The sequence below is a fragment of the Anser brachyrhynchus genome, assembly GCF_964034855.1.
Source record: "Anser brachyrhynchus genome assembly, chromosome: 1".
NCBI lineage: Eukaryota > Metazoa > Chordata > Aves > Anseriformes > Anatidae > Anser > Anser brachyrhynchus.
In genome coordinates this window covers 198863428-198880399 of record NC_137694.1, presented here as the reverse complement: position 1 = coordinate 198880399, position 16972 = coordinate 198863428, and the positions used below count along the sequence as shown (strand labels likewise).

Genomic DNA, 16972 nt, shown 5'->3' with positions numbered 1-16972 from the left:
ACAGCGGTAGCAAGTAATGAAGAAGCAGATTTACAATTTTAAAATTAAAAAAAAAGGGGGGGGGGGGAATTGAAAGTCCTTTTTTTTTTCCCCAACTCATCCTCACTGATATTAGTAGACAAAATTCATTCAACATGACGTTGAATTGTAAATCCTCTAACAGACCTCCATACAGCGTACAAGATCACAAAACTGTGTCACTCATCACTGATAACTTATCTTGCTAGAGGCGTCAATATGAAAGACAAGCAAAAGACACAAGGAGAAAAACTTATATTAGTATTGCCAAGATTTAAGACTGGAGTTGTGTAAGAACCCACAGCAAATTCCTAAATTGAAAAATTCCTCTTCCTCATGCATCTAAAACAAACGAAGAATGATTTATAAGAAACAAATACACAAATAAAAAAATATGAAAAATAAATACAAATTAGTAGAAAAAAATGCATACACACATATATTTGTACACCACAAAGGTCTAGAAAGCATTAACCAACGACATGGAGTCATTGAAGCAGAGAAAAATCTCGGAGAATGGGAACTGAACAACAGTTACTCACTTAATGCATACGTTAAAAAAAAAAAAAAAAAAAGACCTCATTACTTGCCGAAGGGGTGGGAAAAAAGAGCAAGGAAAAAATGTATAGGAGGGCAGAGAAGCATTAAGTTAAAGCAGAAAGTTGTCGTTGCCAAAGGGAAAAAAAAAAAGGGGGGGGGGGGGGAGAAAGGAGGGGGGTTAAATCCTGAGGGTAGCCATTAAAGGCACGGAGTGGGAGCGCGCACTACGTGTAGGGATGGGCACGAAGCGGCCGAGGAAGCGAGAGCCCAACTCGCGGAGCGGCGAAGGGGGCGCGCAGCGGCGCGGAGCGGCGGCGAGGCGGGGCGCTGCGCTGCGCTCGGTCGAAGGGGTCTGCAATTAACAGCGGGGGGATGAAGGGAAACGGGGAGGGAAGGCGAGAAGGGGCTGCCGGAGCCGCGGCGCTGCAGCTGCCGACCCCCCGCCTGCTGCCCCGGTGTTTTTCCAGTTACCGCAGCCGCGGTGTGAAGGGGGAGAACGGGAGCCGGCAGCAGGGTGGAGGGTAGGGAGGGTCGTCCACGCTGGAGGGAAATAAAAAACGTTTCAGAAAAAATAAAAAATAATAATAATTTTTAAAAATCTATCTATCTATCTATCTGGAAGGGGGTGGCAAGGAGGGGATGGGGGAGAAAGTGGTTTTCTGGGGAAAGCTGGTGGCTTGGGTTATAGGGGCGGGCAGCAGATCAGGGGAGAGCGCTCGCCAGGTCGCCCTCTTGCTTCACGCTCTGGGTCAGAGGAGTGGGGACGGGGAGAAAATCGAGGAGGAAGGTAGCGAGGAGAGGGAGAAGGAGGGAAGGGGGGGGGGGGGTCCGCGTGCGCTTAGGGGTAGGGGCGAGCCGCAGGCGGCGGTGTGAGATGGCACACAGATAACCACACACATCACACACACGCACGGACACACACATATACACACACACACGTCCGGCCGGGGGCGGGTACAGCCCCCGCCGCCCCCCCGGGATCGGCAGGGGGAGGTGCCTTGGTCCCCCCCCCCCGCCGGGGAGGGGGCACGGCGGGGCCGGGAGGGGCTCACGGGAGCTGCTGCCGCGAATGCCTTCACCTGGGTCTCTTCATCAGTGAGCGAGGCGAGGAGAGGCGGTCGGGTCTGGAGAACTACCTCTGGATGGTTTAAAAAAAAAAAAAATTGCAGGAAAAAAAAAAAAAAACCAACTCCGCAATCCTCTGCTCCCCACAGGCTGAACAGCATAAGGGACTGCTATATTTGAGGCTGTCAGGAGGATGGGAGAGAGAGACTGAGAGTCAGGGCGAGAGAGAGACGGTGCCACAGCAGCGGTAAGTGTCTTTGCCATTCCCCCAGCCAGGCACTGATTTCCCTGGTTAGACTTTTGAGTGTGTGTAGATTATTTGTTGAAATATCCAACGCGGCATCTCTGTGAGCAGTCTGTTGTGAAGCCAGCAATGGTGAGAGATCCCATTTTTGGGCTTCTACTGCAGGGTTTATGTGTTTTGGTTTTTGTTTTGAATCTTGCATTGAAATTGTTGTCATAATTGAGCAGAAAAGTTGAAGCAGAAATTACTGTGATCTGTTATATGCTTCCTGTCGTTTAAGTAGCTAGCAAACTACTGCAGTGAATGAGTTGTGAAGAGAGATGTAAGGCTCTTCGAACAAATACGTACTCTGGAGAAAGAATGCCTACCTTAATGTGCTAATTTTTTAATGTTTAGAAGAACTACCAAGCAAATGCTTGAGGGTGAAGCAAAATAATCTAGCATACTGAGTTTATGGTGAAGCACTAGAAGTTGTGTTGTGAAGTTCAGGATGGTACTTGGCTTTGGGATAAACAATTATCTCCTTAATTAGAAAAGTGCAGTGCCAGAACTGTTCTCCTTTGCTGACAGGCAGAGGAGATGGAATTACATAAAGATGCGCTGATTTTTCCTTTCTGAGGTGAGGACAGTAGATAAGACTATTTGAAATGTCTATGAGCTAGCTAGATGAACTGAGAGTTATTCCTGTATCATGGAGTATGAAACTATGCTTCTATGTTTATCTCAGAAAAAAAATCACCATCCCTTACTCTATCTGTACTCGCTCAGATGTTTAGTTTCATTCCTGCTGAGCACCGAAACTTCATAAAACATAAGAAACACAAGATAGTGTAATGTGACTACTAGAACTAAAGTTTTCTATGTGTGTTTTCTAGCCTTTAAGAAATTTAACATTTTAGCAAAGTTTGTTCTCATTTTTTTTTTATTTTTTTAAGATAGTACTTTCCTTGAATGACACGTTTTCAATGTTGTTTTCAGTGAAGGACCTGATGCCATAATCTTGTACAGGAGTACAGCATTCCCATAGTCTTTGGTAGGCATTGGATCAGACCCTGAAGTTTGAAACTACAAAGAAATTACATGGTGACTGTAAGCCAAAAGCTAAGGGGAATTCCCGACAATTAAAATTTGGATGACATTTTCTGTTTAATAAAACTGCAATCAATTATTTCTGAGTTACAGTAGAACTCCTTCAGAAGTACTTTATGTAATCAATATTATGCTAAATCAGTTAATAATGATTAATATTATTACAGTGAACACCAAAAGAATTAGGAATAAATGGGCCATTACTTTAAAATACTATCAAATTATCTATCAGAATTTGTAAATATATCATTTTCATAAAATTTCTTTAACAAGTGTAGCATTTATCTGCAAAGTTTCGAGTACAAAAAGAGAAACATACATATAGATAGATTTCAGTATCGTGCAACTTGGGAAGAAGCTTACTTTCCAGTGTGAGGCATACTAAAAGGAAGACAGAAAACTGAGACATGAACTCTAGTAATTAAATAATATTTCATGTACAGTGGCCCTCTGTGGCAATATGCCTCTAACTATCTATTAAGAAAAGTGGTTAAGAAGACAAAGTCTTAGAAGGCAACAAATACATATATAAGAGGAGGTTGAAGTGTTAAATGTTCAGGAAGATGATAACAGCTAACTAGTTTAAAAAGTGAACTATTCAGCATGCAGTACTTCTGTTTCATACGCTTACAGAACAAATGCCAATACAAAAAGTGAGAACTAGCGGTGTGTGACATAAAAGTGTGAAGACAGCTACAAATAGTCTGTAAAGTAGAGATCTCTAGATTGCAATTTTGTTGTTCAATATGAAGCTGAAGGTTATATTTTTAATTTTGGGTTAAAATCTTAAGGAATGTTAATTTAGTTTTATAACAAGGCCAGATGTAATAAGAATGAAATTAGGAAATAAAAAAAAAAATTCTGACTGGCTGAAGAACTTGTTGGAAAAGAAGTTTGAAAACAGATCTTGAGGAAAAATAACCTAGCAAATAAGGTAAAGAGGATGATTAAAAACTCAGCTGTTAGGAAATAATAAAGGGCAACTTTAAGAAATGAATAACTTAGAGGACTGTCAGCACAGATTCAATACAGGAAGGTCATGACTGGCAAATTTGCTTGAGTCCCCTGAATAAGTTGCTGACATGGTAGACTACTGGCGAATCAGTGATATGATTTATGGGGGTTTCAGAAAATGTCCAGTTCTGTGCTCCACACAATATTGATTTGGAAAGTAAATTTTGGAAGGAGTGCTGGAATGAATTCAAAACTGACTTAGAGATAGGGACCAGAGGGTGTCAGTAAAGGTAAGGAGCTATGGACGAAAGGAGGAGGTTAAAAGTATGATGCTTTAAGTGACAGTCTGAGATTCATTTTTCTTTTTTTTTTTTGCTTGTTATGAAGCTGGCACGTTCAAAAAGAATAAATCTGGTTTGCTAGCAGTATAGAAAAATCTGTTCCACTGAACTGATTCAGAGCACTGGAAGTTTTCTGACTAGGTTAATGATATGAATATTGATTTTAAGTAATTAATGCAAGTCTTCACTAAAGGCATCATAGGAAGCTATATAAAATGTACATGCCAAAGGGCACTGAGTTAGTTGAGGTGGTTGGTTCAGTGACATTGCAAAAAAAAAATATTTTTTTTTGGTTGGCTTTTTTGTTTGTTTGTTTTGTTGTTGTTGTTTGTTGTCTCTGTGTTTGAATGATTTGGTCTCTATGCATGTAACCTGAATGGTTCCTTTGGTTCCTCTGAATTCATTGTATAATTCACCACTCTTGATCCACTCCGTCCATATGCACCTGCTATCAGCTTGTGCTTTGCACTTTCTCTCAGTTTCAGGACCACCTCAATCATTTGAACAATTTCTCATACTCTAAAATACTAAACTGAAATCTACCACACAGTCTATACTGTGGCTTTAATTCCTGAGAGAAAATGTCAAATAGACATTTGTTTGTTAATATTATATTGGCAGGTGTTTCACAAAGTTTTTCTTCCTCCTTCTGCACATACCTTTTCTGATGCTTTTTGTTTTTCTTTGGGGTCAGTTACACCCTTGATTATCAACTCCTTAGCACTATACAAGGGGAAAATACTCTGTCTGGAAGTGATGGAGTCCCTACAGAGTTTTATCTTCTGAGCAATCTTGATCAATAACACTACATTAGAGGCTAGTGCCTTTTAAAAAATTATGAAATTGTTAGAACTTGGTAAGATGAATAGATTCTGATTCTACTTAAATTTAAGATTTCAAAACCATAAACTCATAATGTGTGCATATGTATGTATATCTGTATGTGTTTATACACACACAGTGTATATTGGAGTAATGATGCTGTGTCTTTGCAAGCTGGAATGGAAGCAACAATAACATTTTCTGGTTAGCGGAAGGAAATGTAATCTGTTTGTTTTTATAATGAATTTCTTGGGTGATTTATGAAAGTATCCTTAATTGTATGAATCATAAGAAAATGTGATCTTTGCTTACATACTGCTTCCTAAAAGGGAGTTCAGAATGATTTTTCACTGTACTCTATAAAAGCTGCAAATCAAGTTTTAGGTGTTGCAAGTGGATGTAAAACAAGGGAATACAATTGTGGAATCTGTATGCTGGGAATATAATAAAACATTAGTATTACCATCCATGTTACAGCTGATGTTCTTTAATCACGCATGCCCATAATTATTCTGTGTAGTCATCCACTCAGACTAGCTCGTAAGCTTACAAAGGCATGAACTGTCAGAATTATGGGGTTATTCATGCTTTCATGTAGTAGTTACCAACATCATAGTTCACCTCTTTACATCTTTAGGACTAAACTTACATGTCAGTCTCTGGAAAAATTGATAACTTCTCCATTCCCATACCTGGAAATAGAGAACACATCATACTCTTTCCATCCATCAGAAACATCTTCTGGGAGTTTCCTTTTTCAGGATGCTCTTAAAGGTTCTATTGTAAATGATGTTAAACTGTGATGGTATCTTTGGAGAACCATCTGTTGCTGAAGCTAAAAGCAGGCAAATATTGAAGGTTGCTGAGAGGGGTAAAGGATAACAACTTTCCATTCAACATACAGAAAGGAGGACTTCAGCCTCCTTGTGAGTGAGAAACACTGAATATTTAATAGCTAGAAGTTTAAGATTTACTATGTATTCAGTGGGATCCTAGCCTGTAAATCATTTTGGTGAAGACTAAATGTACAGTTTTCTAATTGATGTAGACATATTATCAGCTCAGTCTTTTAAGCATCTTCTCTTACTGAGTTACTACAATTTGCAAGAATTCATGAACCCCATTTTATTTTTATTTTTTTTATAGTCTTCATTAAGTATGTGATGGACAGGGATTGCCCTGTGAATGTAACGTTTCTGGTTACTAACAGCCTATTACACCAATGCATTCAACCAAGAGTAGTAGCTACACAGATGGGCAGGCGAATGAAAAAGACTTTATGGTTAAAACGGACATATCCAGAAGATACGTTGCAATAACCTGCCCCCAAAATATGCTTTCAAAGCTGAGTAAGGCAAGGAGCTTTACAGAAATTTACTTTTTGACAAAATGATTAACTGTTGCTTTTTTGAGCACACGTGTTATATTTTCTAAAAGACAACCAGTTATGCCCATTATCATACTCCATATTCTGTCATGCTATCTAGTCTCACTCAATTATTTGTCAGTCTCCACACAGACCTGAAACTTAGTGAACAAAACCACATGAAAATGAGTCAACAAATATATATTTCACCTCTTCTTTTGAGATGTTTGTCATAGAGAACATTTTCCAAAAGTGAAGTATTTTAGTCACAAAAAAAAAAAAAAAAAAGATTCTGAACATGCTGGAAAACTTTTCTGGCATTCAGCACTGGTCTGACAGAGTCAATCAGCTTTGTCATATTTGCATTATTGTGATTCAATCAGGATTATTCATTTACTTTTACATTTTGTCATTCTTTCTTGCAATGTCTTTGGTGGGAGCACTTGAACAGTTTCTGGAATGGATGAAAATACTGAAAATTTACTGAGCCTGATCTTGTTGCTATATAGGAATTTCAGTATGCCTAGCACACAAAGATGTGGTTGTTTTCCAGACAAGCATTTGAACTTCTGGACATAGACACAGATTAAAAATCTGCTTAGTTTTTTTTTTGTTTGTTTTTTTCATTTGGTTAGTTGTTTGGTCAGTTTGTTTGCTTTTCTGTGCTTACTATTTTCTTTTGCTCAAGCATTTGCTGCTTGGAATATTACACTTATACAGCCTCCTTTCTGGACCAAATTAATGATATCAAACGTTGTCTCTAAGGTTGCAAATATATACTTTCAAAGCTGAAAAAATTCAGGCATAGTTCTGAACCTACTATTTAAGTTACTTTGATGTACAGTTCACTGACTGCATATATAAATTCTAGGCATAACATATAGTAGTAGGTACATATATTTACAAAAATGCAGAAGCCAGTTTAAAATGCAGATGACACAAATGTCTAATTCACATCAGAAGTCCATACTAAATAACATTTATATCAGAATTCTGATTGCCATAGAAGATGTGTTGTTTTATTAGCAATGTCCTCTGACTCTATTATAAGCCTTATCATTATCATCATCATAGCAACTAGGTACTATAATCATAAATCAAGATTGCATTGTACTAGGAGCTGTAAACACAAAATGGTCCCTGAATCAAATAACGTATGGCTTAACTCAAGAGCTCTTCCCTTTTTGTGATTATTTGTGACATTTTAAAAGCTTACATCTAAGGGAATACACCTGTGTCTCACAGCCCTGCAACCATGGTCATGTTCAGACTTCAAGATCACCTCCCAGACCGGGGGGGGGGGGGAAGATATGATCTGCAACATTATGATGTGCACTGATCACATACACATGCTATAAAATGTCTTGAACATTTGCCTGAGTTCATTGTACCAGCAGTCCACAACAATTACTTCTGAGATGCATACTTAAAACTGCTTTTCTAAATTATTCATTCTTCAGCTTTCCAAAATTTCATGCAGAACAAACTTTGTTAAAAACAAGTATTTGGCTTTTTGTATTAGATTCTATTAGAAGGTAAGTTCTCCTTATTAAAACATTGCATTTGTTTTTGTCAATCCGAAAAATAAGTATAGAGAAACCAAAGACTTTACTCACTGCTGTGCAAAGGCCAAGTTTTTTTGATTTTTTTTTTTTTTTTAACTTCGGCACATCTGAGATGATACAATTGCTTGATTTTTCAGTCTCATGCTTCGCTACATGCTCAAAATGTTCTTCTCCACTGTAACATATGCAGTGTCATGTATTATTGCTTACATAAAACTCAGCTCGGGGAATCTGGGAATAAAGTCTTGACTTTTCTGATGTCATAACATCTATTTGATGAGTGTGTGCACAGCTTCTTAACTCAAAAACAGTTGTGTAGTATTTCTTCTATCTAGACTTTGGGAGATGAAGGTTGGACATTGAAATAGCTTCAGGCTGAGAAAGACTGACTGTTACACGGTTTTGAGAAAAGGCATAATTGAAAACATAGACCACATCAGATAACGAGGCAGGATAATTTATTAAGAGGACCATTGGCACACAAAGAGATAATTTAGAAAACATGATATATAGCTGAAATGTCTGCAGTCTTGTTTCCCCCCTTGCATATCACAACTGACTGATTGCTAACACCTAAGTATTTATTTGCCTTATCAATCACTCTGTGTCGTGAGTCATTCTCTGATGGGCATAATCCTCTGTTTGTGACTTCACAAAGCATCTCTGGAGGAAATTTGAATGTCATCAGCAACAAATTGAGACATTACTGAAGGCATCAGGTAGCAGGAGGGTGTTTGTATAAGGGGTGTATTAATCAACAACAAGAGAAAATACGTAGCATCAACGTAGAATAATTTAGTTGAATTTGGAATAAATTCTAGCATATTTTCTGAAAAGTAGAAGCAAGACAGTTAGACTGATTGATCAAGTCCTGCAATAAGCCCCCCCCCCCTTTTTTTTTTCTGGAAAATTAACAAGAAATGTCAAGCAAGTTGAGAAGCATTCAGCACCCAGGAGTATTAATGATTATAACCTTAGAAAGGTCATCTACCTCCAGAAGTTACCTGTTCAAAATTTCTGTTATCTTTGCAAGTTTTCATTAAATATGTTTAAGATTCCTTACCTATCAATCTTTACAAAATACTTGTTTTGAAACAGCATGACTTTATCCATAAGGGCAATTAATAAAGGAATGTAAAGAAATTTGCAGAGGATTTATTTCAAAGCTTACAAAAATAAGATGTTTAAGTATGCGTTTATGATTCCTATACAATTATAGGACCTGTATCTGTTGTATCAAGCGTGAGAGAAAAAAGTATCAGTGTTTTGTTATTTTATTTCAACAGAAAATGATTATACGTGTTCAACGTGACATTCTGTATAAAATAAAAGCTGATATATGAGAAGATATGGTCAGTTGAGTAATACAATGAAAATATTGTCTGTTTCAACAAACTGTGCTGCTTTAATATCTTATCTAAGATTTCAGAAAAGATAGCACTGTTCTTGTGAAACGCTGTTTTAAAGAATGTAATTTATGAGAAACCTCTCCAAAAAAGTGACAAGGACACTTGCTTTTTGCAATCTACACCAGTGTAACTAAGCAGCTTAGTGGATCCCAAGCATTTCTCTAAAAACTACCTGTAGGTGGTATAATAAGATCTAGAATATTTTGTCAGTGGAAGAAACAGACTGTAAACAGCTATATGTAAGGCAGTAATTCTGGACTTTTGTTATTACTGATGTTGTCAATATATTCTGATGAGGTGGCAGATATCGAGTAAATAAAAATACAGAAGTTTATCTTTCACTGGGCCTAACCTTATCCTTTGAAGTGGTTAAGAAAAAAAAAAACAAAACACCAATTAACTTGAAAAGAAAAAAAAAAGTATCAAACAAATACAGCTTCCAGGATCAAACACACTGCACATGAAGTTCTATATGCAATACTACCGATTTTTAAGACACCTCACAGACATAGAAAGAAATGTTTTTCCTTTTTTTAAGGAAACATTCCAACAACTCAGTCAATAGACATTTTGTCAGACTATGGACAGAAGGTCATACCACAGGAGATTTTTATTGCTTTGTATTACTTCTTGTTTGGAATATGTTAGTTACCAGTATATAAAAATCTGATTGGATTTCATTTTTTAACTTTAGTGTTGTTTTTTTTCCCTGTAATGTCTATTTTATTGCTATTTTCCTTTGATTTCCTCATCACCTGAGATTTTTCCACCAGTTGGCTGGCCTGAAATTAGTTCTCTTAATCTGTATGCTTGATTTGTCATTTCTGTAATTCAGATTTTATTGCAATGTCAGACTAAGAAGAAGGAGATGAGGGAAGTATTGAGAACATAGCCCTTCATCACTCTCATTGCCACGTATGAAGGCAACAAATAGATGTATTTTGTTAATATAGCAAAGTCAGATGCACATTAAAGAGGCTCTCTAGCACTCCAAGGACTGCCAAATTAGGCAATGCAGAGGAAAAAGAAAGAAAAGAGAAATAAGAAAAAAGCACTTTCACATACAATTCACACTGCATTTAACAAGCTTAAGAGAAAAACACTTATCCCAAGTTGAAAGCACAGGTCACTGCAGCTTAAGGGCCGGGTTCTCCACTGAGAGGCTGCAAACAGAGGTTGGGTAGTACAGAAAAAATAGGCGCCATGTAGTGATGTATCCCCCTTTCTCTACTCAATACTAAGTGGGTGAAAGAAGAGGAAAATCAACATAAGTTACTCCTCTTTTCTGTCACAGACTTGCACCTGCATATCAGCAATATTGGGGATATGGAGGGATGCACATACACAGAACACTGATCCAGGTGATTGAGTTTTTTGGATACACTAAATAGAAGCTGTCACCTGAACACCATTGGGAATCAGAGCTGTACCTGCCATCCTGTCAGGTTATATTTCTCCTAAAAATACCTTAGTAATCCTTATAACATACTCTGTGTATAAAGTAGCTCTTTTATAGGCTTTTTTTTTTTTTTTCTCACACAGAGCATGCATTTAATGAGTGTGTCCTTAAATACAACAGAAGCCATCAGATGAAGTCCATTTGCAGCTGGTGCATTCTTTCCCAGTTTGCGCACATCTCCTGTGCTGCTTCTAGTTCTCTTTCCTCATTACTTGGAGATGCTGTATTCTTACATACTACCTTGTTGTAACTGTGATCAGGCTTTTTTGGCTAGTCCTTACTCAAAAGGACTGGAAACCATCCAGAGCCAAATTCCATGTGGGCAAAAGGAAGTACAGCAACACTAAATTTGGTGAGTCCTCCCTGCTCATTTTAGGATGGCTCCTCCACCTTGAATTTACCTGTGACCTTCAACCACTACCACCCTATGATGCGTATTTTGCTAGTGACGGTGACTGAGGAATTCTAGGCTGGATTTTAAATCTGCTAAAAAATGGATTCTGGCTATGCTAGCAACAAGCAGAGCTGCACAAAAATTACCCATTTTTGTTCTGTAAGTGTCCATCTGCAGCAATGATGATTTTCTGCCTAAATATTTTATTCTTCTGTGAATGTGCAAAAATGTGGATTTTTTTCCCCTGCTGGCTCTGCTGACAAGCAGAACTTTTTCATACAGCTTTATAATTAGGCTCCAGAGTCCTGTGGAGACTCACAGCAGAGTTGTAGGCTTTATATTCTGTAACACTCAAAAGTTGCAGTTCACAGACATGTATGCTTGCATCTATCCCACCTCTTTGCATGCTATAACTAGTTTCTTCATTCCCTTTCGATCTGTCCCCCTGTGTCTAATAAAAGGGAGAATTTTGAGTAGTTTTGGTCCTAAACTGCAAATCAGCACTCAACCACCATATGAAACTTTTGATACAATGGTGCAGAGTCTCAGGTTTGAGTTGAAAATCCCAGCTCAGGAATTCTGCATTGCTTCAGGTTATGCAATGAAACTACTGATTTTTTTATTTTTAATTTATATATATATATATGCATGTGAATTTTTATTGTGGTTTCCATCACTGTACAGTGTTCCTGATCACACAGCCAAGTGATGAGTATTTATATGAGTATTTATAAGATGTTCCCATTAGGAAATATAATTGTAAAGAAATAGATCACTGATTAAAGTTTTATGTAGATTCCTATATATTGCTATTCCATGACTTGTGGGGGAAGCCTATTTTCCTTCAAGATAACCTTCAAACTAATCTGTTTTAAAGCACGTTATTTTAGAGACCATGAGGCTTTGCCACTTAGCTCCACAGATACTTGTCATAGCCTCAAGCAGTACTAAATTAGTAACACTGGACATACTCCTAAAGATGGCTAGCATCTGAACTTTCATGACTAGTAAGCTTCTTTCCAAACAATTTGGAAATATGAACTAATATGATTTGTTTTGCTTTGTATTGGTCCAGTTTGGGGAAAAAAAATATTCATGCTATCATATGGCTAATGAGAGTTATTACTTATTCTTTAGCACTATTACCAGCAGAGAAGAACATTTCCTGTCCTCAGCTCATTTTTAGAGGTTTAATTAATAATGCAGACAGTTGAGTCTGCCTGCTTTGACTAAAATAATTAGCAGAGAGTAAACAAACACTTTATGTTCCACTTTATGAATGGTGTGGTGCCACTTTAAATATTTAATGTTTGGATCTGAGTGACCAATCAATTCTTGCTGGGTGCCAGGTTACAGCTACAATCTGGTTAAGAAACTAAGATATGAGCAAGGGTAGGCTCCCCAAACTGCATCTTACCATCAAGGGCTGCAGGAGATGGATGCAGAAGAAGGTCTCAGAGGAACTGAAAATGAGAGCATGAAAATATAGAAGATTTCAGAAAAGATATGGTAAAAAAAATCAGACAGGAGGGGGAGCTGATAGAAAGCAGTTCAATGCAGTGCAATGGCTAATATTAGTTAAATCTCCATCTCAGGTCCTGTAGGACATAACGTCTCACACACATTTAAATCTCAGCTGTGACTTCTCTTTTCTTTGTATATTCAGAGAGAGCACAACTCAAATATACACCTCTTCGTCAAATTTGTTGGCATTTTATCATAAATATTGATTATCTGGAAAAGAGAAAGAAGCTTTGTCTGTTCTGTGGGCTGTGTGGGGTGTGCTGGAACAGCAGTGACTGTAAATTTTGCTTCAAGAAACACACACACGTACATGTGTGCAGCTTCATACATGAACTTAAACTGAACCTACACTTCAACAGCCTTAAAAGCAATAAAGTTAATCTTAGGTGAAGTCCTAGGCAAGTAGTTAAGAACAGAAAGATATATATTGCACCTAAACTTTACTTAATGATATGGAATGGTACTTTCAGAATTACAGCTATTTTGCATTTTTATCTGAAACATTTGGAAACATACCCTCTAACCTCAAAAACCTTATGGTTTATGTCATATAAAAACAAACACTTCCATTAGTATTTTTTTTCCCAAATATCACAAGAATATTAAATATCTCATAAAATACGTTTAAACTAGCTGTTTGATTCTGTCAAATGTGGTTCACTACCAACAGCATAAAACATTCACAAAATCCCTTGCCCATTTATTTCATTTATTTATTTATTCATTTTCCTGGAGACTAGATGATGATGCATCCACTGCTGTGTGAGGCTGACAAGTAATATTATTTTCTGGCTAGTGTAGCGCTCAGAAAAATGTCCACGGGGTTCACCTGCTGTGTCCACTTCGATGAAGTAGTTGTACTACTGCAGCCCACATTGAGGCTTCTGAGCTGTAACTTAGGGAAGATTTTCACTGCAACTTTTTTATTAATCACAATCACACTAAGGAGAGAGCCTTGCCTAATTTTCATATTTCATACTGAATTTGAAGGTTTAGAGGTATTTATAAAATACCTGTATCATTGTGCTTGGTACAGAAAACACTGTGTAATGATTACTTTGGAACCCTGCTGTGCCATTTGTGTGTAGTTTTCTTCCGGAGAAATACCAAACTTCATCCACATATTTCAGTATAGTCTGCTGCCTTCAACATTTTAAAGATCGTGCTGCAAGTCACTTGCCGTTTGAGCAGGAGAAGTTTCCTGGAAGTGTGCTTTTGAATGATGGGAGGCTTTCTCTGGGCACTGGTGTGTGGGAACAGGTTCCATCTCCTCCTTGTGCTGAGGTGGGAGGCTTTTCACCTGTCAGTGAGACGCACCGGTATGACAGCAGAGAAACATTAGACGAATGTGTAACTGTCTCTATTTTTATTTTGGCCATTGGAAACAATCAACCAAATGTCACAATCATCTGCAAAAAAATAAAAAAAATAAAAGGGGGGGGGAGGAGGAAGGTGTTACTTCACCTTTCATATGAAATGATTTGATTTTTCAATTTACATCAAGCTTTACTGGCAGCATTTGATACTTACTTGTTAATTAAGATACAAAGATTTATGAAAAAAATGATTTTGTTCAAATATTTTGTTTGTTTCTGATTAGATTTCTTCTCCAAATTCATAATATTCTCTGGATGTATTTAAAATAAAATTCTATTCCCAACTGGGATTTTATTAGTGATTGTCACAAAACTGAAAAATTTATCTGAAAAATTTAATCCAGTTTGTATATTAACTACCACTGTTTCTGGACAACCAGGGACTTCATTGTCACAATATGTCCATTCTCCCCTCTGTAAAAACTGATGCAAATATAGGGAAAGGGGATAGTTACCTATTCAGCTGCTCTTCATGAATTTTTCTGTGACACAGAACCCCCTAAAATTAGCAGCAAAAAGCAATTTCAACAGATCATTTTGTTGCCAAGGTAATAAAAAACATGAGCTTTCAGAATAAGCAGATTTCTTTTATGATGTTTAATGTTCATGTCTGACTAAGAAAAAAAAAGTAACAGCTCTTTGTAACAGATAAGGTGCCCATCTTTTGGAAGAGCAATTCACAGCATTTGGGCAATTTGCAGAGCCTGTACTAGATGAGGTGTGAATCAAGGAGGGGAGAAAATGATCTTTAAGTACCCAAGATGGCCAAGTCTAATATATGTGTATCCTAAACAGTAATTTCAAATGTATGTATGAGTGCACAGGGAACGCCTTTTTTTTTTTTTTTTTTTCCTTCTTCTGGAATGGTAAGTTAAATTCGAAAGACTGTGAACTGTAACTGTCACCTGTGATTGCTGAGATACATCTTACTGTCCCCAGTATGGGAGGCTGAGCAGCTAGAAAGCAGTCAGTTTGCAAACACTCAATCTCAATTGGGATTTTGTTTGCGTTTGTGTTACTTATAACCTCTGCTACCAGTGTATAAAAATCTGACTTGAACTTTTGATTAATATGTTTTTTACTGCACCATTAAGCTTGTCTAGTTTACCAGCAGCACAGGGAAAGTCACAAATATAACATTTTTCCACTCTCCAAATACAAATAAACTAGTTTGCACACAAATCCTCAAGGACTTGCATCCTAAATACATTTATGAAAGTTAATGTTCAGGGGATATTTCTGGAAAAGCTGAAGTAAGTCATGTCTGGGCTCGTATTGCCAAGGTGCTGAATTTGATGGGAAAAAAATGGATTTTAATGGACACAAAATACTTCTTCAGCCACAGGCAGAAGAAATCCCAGAGCTTTGGGCAGACTCCACATGCCATCGAAACCAGTGTAGAGTCCTCCTGCCATGAGGCTGTGAGTGAATTTTCCCCATAGAACTGAAGTTTTATAAGATGAATTCACTGCACAGTAAATAGTGATGATCTTTGTTAACTCTCATCTACCTTATTTATCAAGATGATGAATCTGTAGATGTTCAAGGTTTTAAAAAGATAATGTGGTTTGCTGTTGGCTCTAATGGGGATTTTTTTTTTCTTTCTTAATAGCATGGAATTTCACTGTTTAGTGTCATTTTATGTTATTATACTCATTTTGGGGGGTAAACAGTGGTATATTGCCATTTGGTCAAACACGCTGTTCTGCTACAGACGCTGTTCATCAAAATGGTGACATTTCATTTCAGGACACATTTGGAAAACAGATGTTGTTGTTGTGCTTTGACTTGGGAAATGCCATATAATGTATGTGAAAGCTGACCTGTCACTGAAGTGGCAGAAGTTTGCCTGAGCTCAAATTCACGGGCACTTTACAATGGAAATCGTTCACTTTACCTCAGCCTTCTCTCACACTGAAATGAGGCCTGCATAATGCATGCAAAGTTAAAACAAATTAAAGGGAGCACTTCCTCACACAGCGTGAAGTCAGCCTGAGGAATATACACACGTAGTTCATAGATTTGATTTTTAAAAGGGCTTGATAATTTTATGACCAATAATAACATTTTTAGTTATGCATGCTAAGTTAGGTATAATTGGATTTCCTGCTTCACAGTATCAGCTACACAGCCTCCACATCTCTGCAGGGCAAGGAAGGGTTGTATTTACACACACACACGTGTATTCACCTATATGCAACAATGAATTTGGTAATCTGTGCTGTGGAATTTTTTGAATCATTGTGTATAGGCCACTGGCTCTGAGTAGGTAAAGCCAACTTCTACATATCAACAAGAGCCTTGCAGAGTAACTATAGTAATTACAATGCACACAGCACATGTGAAAACTGCGGGCACTTTGTCCATTTTGCAAATGTCAGCAAGTCTGGACCCAGCTGCAGGAGAAAGAGAATGTGTCAAAACATCAGTTCTTAATATTCAAAAAGCTTCTGGGAATATGAAAAGCTATGCAAGCCTCAGTCACTACCAGAGTGCCAGATGTTGGCTGCAGACACAGTCATTGAAATGTGATTGCTGGTTTAGTTAACGCTTCCTTCACCCTTCTATCATGGTCATTTCAGAAATCAACATAAAGTAAAAAGAAAAAGAAAGAGAAATACAAAAACAAACAAACCTTGTGGCTAGTTTTTAAGTATTTGCTCGAAGTGAAAGTATAGGTGAACATTAGAAATGAAATTGAAAATTCAGAGAATTATTACTACATACTATAAGTATGATGAAGTAGCACACTGGGCATCATTTTATTCTTTTTCCTAGCGTGCTGTATATTACCAACACTGGAATC

The 16972-nt window shown here is 37.5% G+C and overlaps 1 protein-coding gene across 4 annotated transcripts in view; it reads left to right on the top strand.

Annotated features, from left to right (window-relative positions):
• Window positions 1-541: 541 nt before the first annotated feature.
• The window catches only part of CNTN5 (contactin 5), a 695706-nt gene continuing 679275 nt past the window's right edge, over window positions 542-16972 (top strand). Inside the window, exons 1-2 of one of the 4 annotated variants that reach the window (XM_080592024.1) lie at window positions 542-908; window positions 1773-1870. The gene's annotated coding sequence lies outside the window, so the exon portion shown is untranslated. The other 3 variants (XM_080592025.1, XM_080592023.1, XM_080592026.1) reach the window with 3 other exon arrangements.